The sequence below is a fragment of the Chiloscyllium plagiosum genome, unplaced genomic scaffold (assembly GCF_037043375.1).
Source record: "Chiloscyllium plagiosum isolate Xiang-an unplaced genomic scaffold, Cpla_swu_hap1 HiC_scaffold_33, whole genome shotgun sequence".
Lineage (NCBI taxonomy): Eukaryota > Metazoa > Chordata > Chondrichthyes > Orectolobiformes > Hemiscylliidae > Chiloscyllium > Chiloscyllium plagiosum.
The window spans coordinates 26903241-26909266 of NW_028270171.1; positions in this window are offsets into that span (position 1 = coordinate 26903241).

Genomic DNA, 6026 nt, shown 5'->3' on the forward strand with positions numbered 1-6026 from the left:
ACACAGTCACTCCCCTCTGTGTTTGATGACAGTGGGAGGTACACTGTCACTCCCCTCTGTGTTTGATGACAGTGGGAGATACACAGTCACTCCCCTCTGTGTTTGATGACAGTGGGAGGTACACAGTCACTCACCTCTGTGTTTGATGACAGTAGGAGGTACACAGTCACTCCCCTCTGTGTTTGATTATAGTGGGAGGTACACAGTCACTCTCCTCTGTGTTTGATGACAGTGGGAGGTACACAGTCACTCCCCTCTGTGTTTGATGACAGTGGGAGGTACACAGTCACTCCCCTCTGTGTTTGATGACAGTGGGAGGTACACAGTCACTCCCCTCTGTGTTTGATGACAGTGGGAGGTACACAGTCACTCCCCTCTGTGTTTGATGACAGTGGGAGGTACACAGTCACTCTCTGTGTTTGATGACAGTGGGAGGTACACAGTCACTCCCCTCTCTGTTTGATGACAGTGGGAGGTACACAGTCACTCCCCTCTGTGTTTGATGACAGTGGGAGGTACACAGTCACTCCCCTCTGTGTTTGATGACAGTGGGAGGTACACAGTCACACTCCTCTGTGTTTGATGACAGTGGGAGGTACACAGTCACTCCCCTCTGTGTTTGATGACAGTGGGAGGTACACAGTCACTCCCCTCTGTGTTTGATGACAGTGGGAGGTACACAGTCACTCCCCTCTGTGTTTGATGACAGTGGGAGGTACACAGTCACTCCCCTCTGTGTTTGATGACAGTGGGATGTACACAGTCACTCCCCTCTGTGTTTGATGATAGTGGGAGGTACACAGTCACTCCCCTCTGTGTTTGATGACAGTGGGAGGTACAGTCACTCCCCTCTGTGTTTGATGACAGTGGGAAGTACACAGTCACTCTCCTCTGTGTTTGATGACAGTGGGAGGTACACAGTCACTCCCCTCTGTGTTTGATGACAGTGGGAGGTACACAGTCACTCTCCTCTGTGTTTGATGACAGTGGGAGGTAGGCAGTCACTCCCCTCTGTGTTTGATGACAGTGGGAGGTACACAGTCAATCCCCTCTGTGTTTGATGACAGTGGGAGGTACACAGTCACTCCCCTCTGTGTTTGATGATAGTGGGAGGTACACAGTCACTCCCCTCTGTGTTTGATGACAGTGGGAGGTACACAGTCACACCCCTCTGTGTTTGATGACAGTGGGAGGTACACAGTCACTCCCCTCTGTGTTTGATGACAGTGGGAGGTACACAGTCACTCCCCTCTGTGTTTGATGACAGTGGGAGGTACACAGTCACTCCCCTCTGTGTTTGATGACAGTGGGAGGTACACAGTCACTCCCCTCTGTGTTTGATGACAGTGGGAGGTACACAGTCACTCCCCTCTGTGTTTGATGACAGTGGGAGGTACACAGTCACTCCCCTCTGTGTTTGATGATAGTGGGAGGTTACACAGTCACTCCCCTCTGTGTTTGATGACAGTGGGAGGTACATCGTCACTCCCCTCTGTGTTTGATGACAGTGGGAGGTACACAGTCACTCCCCTCTGTGTTTGATGACAGTGGGAGGTACACAGTCACTCCCCTCTCTGTTTGATGACTGTAGGAGGTACACAGTCACTCCCCTCTGTGTTTGATGACAGTGGGAGGTACACAGTCACTCCCCTCTGTGTTTGATGACAGTGGGAGGTACACAGTCACTCTCCTCTGTGTTTGATGACAGTGGGAGGTTACACAGTCACTCCCCTCTGTGTTTGTCACTCCCCTCTGTGTTTGATGACAGTGGGAGGTACACAGTCACTCCCCTCTGTGTTTGATGACAGTGGGAGGTACACAGTCACTCCCCTCTGTGTTTGATGACAGTGGGAGGTACACAGTCACTCCCCTCTGTGTTTGATGACAGTGGGAGGTACACAGTCACTCCCCTCTGTGTTTGATGACAGTGGGAGGTACACAGTCACTCCCCTCTGTGTTTGATGACAGTGGGAGTAACAGTCACTCCCCTCTGTGTTTGATGACAGTGGGAGGTACACAGTCACTCCCCTCTGTGTTTGATGACAGTAGGAGATACACAGTCACTCCCCTCTGTGTTTGATGACAGTGGGAGGTACACAGTCACTCCCGTCTGTGTTTGATGACAGTGGGAGGTACACAGTCACTCCCCTCTGTGTTTGATGACAGTGGGAGGTACACATTCACTCTCCTCTGTGTTTGATGACAGTGGCAGGTACACAGTCACTCCCCTCTGTGTTTGATGACAGTGGGAGGTACACAGTCACTCCCCTCTGTGTTTGATGACAGTGGGAGGTACACAGTCACTCCCCTCTGTGTTTGATGACAGTGGGAGGTACACAGTCACTCCCCTCTGTGTTTGATGATAGTGGGAGGTACACAGTCACTCTCCTCTGTGTTTGATGACAGTGGGAGGTACACAGTCACTCTCTGTGTTTGATGACAGTGGGAGGTAAACAGTCACTCCCCTCTGTGTATGATGACAGTGGGAGGTACACAGTCACTCCCCTCTGTGTTTGATGACAGTGGGAGGTACACAGTCACTCCCCTCTGTGTTTGATGACAGTGGGAGGTACACAGTCACTCTCCTCTGTGTTTGATGACAGTGGGAGGTACACAGTCACTCTCCTCTGTGTTTGATGACAGTGGGAGGTGCACAGTCACTCCCCTCTGTGTTTGATGACAGTGGGAGGTACACAGTCACTCTCCTCTGTGTTTGATGACAGTGGGAGGTACACAGTCACTCCCCTCTGTGTTTGATGACAGTGGGAGGTACGCAGTCACTCCCCTCTGTGTTTGATGACAGTGGGAGGTACACAGTCACTCCCCTCTGTGTTTGATGACAGTGGGAGGTACGCAGTCACTCTCCTCTGTGTTTGATGACAGTGGGAGGTACACAGTCACTCCCCTCTGTGTTTGATGACAGTGGGAGGTACACAGTCACTCCCCTCTGTGTTTGATGACAGTGGGAGGTACACAGTCACTCTCCTCTGTGTTTGATGACAGTGGGAGGTACACAGTCACTCCCCTCTGTGTTTGATGACAGTGGGAGGTACACAGTCACTCCCCTCTGTGTTTGATGACAGTGGGAGGTACACAGTCACTCTCCTCTGTGTTTGATGACAGTGGGAGGTACACAGTCACTCCCCTCTGTGTTTGATGACAGTGGGAGGTACACAGTCACTCCCCTCTGTGTTTGATGACAGTGGGAGGTACACAGTCACTCCCCTCTGTGTTTGATGACAGTGGGAGGTACACAGTCACTCTCCTCTGTGTTTGATGACAGTGGGAGGTACACATTCACTCTCCTCTGTGTTTGATGACAGTGGGAGGTACACAGTCACTCCCCTCTGTGTTTGATGACAGTGGGAGGTGCACTGTCACTCCCCTCTGTGTTTGATGACAGTGGGAGATACACAGTCACTCCCCTCTGTGTTTGATGACAGTGGGAGGTACACAGTCACTCCCCTCTGTGTTTGATGACAGTAGGAGGTACACAGTCACTCCCCTCTGTGTTTGATGATAGTGGGAGGTACACAGTCACTCCCCTCTGTGTTTGATGACAGTGGGAGGTACACATTCACTCTCCTCTGTGTTTGATGACAGTGGGAGGTACACAGTCACTCCCCTCTGTGTTTGATGACAGTGGGAGGTACACTGTCACTCCCCTCTGTGTTTGATGACAGTGGGAGATACACAGTCACTCCCCTCTGTGTTTGATGACAGTGGGAGGTACACAGTCACTCACCTCTGTGTTTGATGACAGTAGGAGGTACACAGTCACTCCCCTCTGTGTTTGATGATAGTGGGAGGTACACAGTCACTCTCCTCTGTGTTTGATGACAGTGGGAGGTACACAGTCACTCCCCTCTGTGTTTGATGACAGTGGGAGGTACACTGTCACTCCCCTCTGTGTTTGATGACAGTGGGAGGTACACAGTCACTCCCCTCTGTGTTTGATGACAGTGCAAGATACACAGTCACTCCCTCTGTGTTTGATGACAGTGGGAGGTACACAGTCACTCCCCTCTGTGTTTGATGATAGTGGGAGGTACACAGTCACTCCCCTCTGTGTTTGATGACAGTGGGAGGTACACAGTCACTCCCCTCTGTGTTTGATGACAGTGGGAGGTGCACAGTCACTCTCCTCTGTGTTTGATAACAGTGGGAGGTACACAGTCACTCCCCTCTGTGTTTGATGATAGTGGGAGGTGCACAGTCACTCCCCTCTGTGTTTGATGACAGTGGGAGGTACACAGTCACTCCCCTCTGTGTTTGATGACAGTGGTTGGTACACAGTCACTCTCCTCTGTGTTTGATGACAGTGGGAGGTACACAGTCACTCTCCTCTGTGTTTGATGACAGTGGGAGGTAGACAGTCACTCCCCTCTGTGTTTGATGACAGTGGGAGGTACACAGTCTCTCTCCTCTGTGTTTGATGACAGTGGGAGGTACACAGTCACTCTCCTCTGTGTTTGATGACAGTGGGAGGTACACAGTCACTCTCCTCTGTGTTTGATGACAGTGGGAGGTACACAGTCACTCTCCTCTGTGTTTGATGACAGTGGGAGGTACACAGTCACTCTCCTCTGTGTTTGATGACAGTGGGAGGTACACAGTCACTCTCCTCTGTGTTTGATGACAGTGGGAGGTACACAGTCACTCCCGTCTGTGTTTGATGACAGTGGGAGATACACAGTCACTCCCGGCTGTGTATGATGACAGTGGGAGGTACGCAGTCACTCTCCTCTGTGTTTGATGATAGTGGGAGTTGCACAGTCACTCTCCTCTGTGTTTGATGACAGTGGGAGGTACACAGTCACTCCCCTCTGTGTTTGATGACAGTGGGAGGTACACAGTCACTCTCCTCTGTGTTTGATGACAGTGGGAGGTACACAGTCACTCTCCTCTGTGTTTGATGACAGTGGGAGGTACACAGTCACTCCCCTCTGTGTTTGATGACAGTGGGAGGTACACAGTCACTCCCCTCTGTGTTTGATGACAGTGGGAGGTACACAGTCACTCCCCTCTGTGTTTGATGACAGTGGGAGGTACACAGTCGCTCTCCTCTGTGTTTGATGATAGTGGGAGGTACACAGTCACTCCCCTCTGTGTTTGATGACAGTGGGAGGTACAGTCACTCCCCTCTGTGTTTGATGATAGTGGGAGGTACACAGTCACTCCCCTCTGTGTTTGATGACAGTGGGAGGTACACAGTCACTCCCCTCTGTGTTTGATGACAGTGGGAGGTACACAGTCACTCCCCTCTGTGTTTGATGACAGTGGGAGGTACACAGTCACTCTCCTCTGTGTTTGATGACAGTGGGAGGTACACAGTCACTCCCCTCTGTGTTTGATGACAGTGGGAGGTAAACAGTCACTCCCCTCTGTGTTTGATGACAGTGGGAGGTACACAGTCACTCCCCTCTGTGTTTGATGACAGTGGGAGGTACGCAGTCACTCTCCTCTGTGTTTGATGATAGTGGGAGGTACACAGTCACTCTCCTCTGTGTTTGATGATAGTGGGAGGTACACAGTCACTCCCCTCTGTGTTTGATGACAGTGGGAGGTACACAGTCACTCCCCTCTGTGTTTGATGACAGTGGGAGGTACACAGTCGCTCTCCTCTGTGTTTGGTGATAGTGGGAGGTACACAGTCACTCCCCTCTGTGTTTGATGACAGTGGGAGGTACAGTCACTCCCCTCTGTGTTTGATGATAGTGGGAGGTACACAGTCACTCCCCTCTGTGTTTGATGACAGTGGGAGATACACAGTCACTCCCCTCTGTGTTTGATGACAGTGGGAGGTACACAGTCACTCCCCTCTGTGTTTGATGACAGTGGGAGGTACACAGTCACTCCCCTCTGTGTTTGATGACAGTGGGAGGTACACAGTCACTCCCCTCTGTGTTTGATGACAGTGGGAGGTATACAGTCACTCCCCTCTGTGTTTGATGACAGTGGGAGGTACACACTCACTCCCCTCTGTGTTTGATGACAGTGGGAGGTACACAGTCACTCCCCTCTGT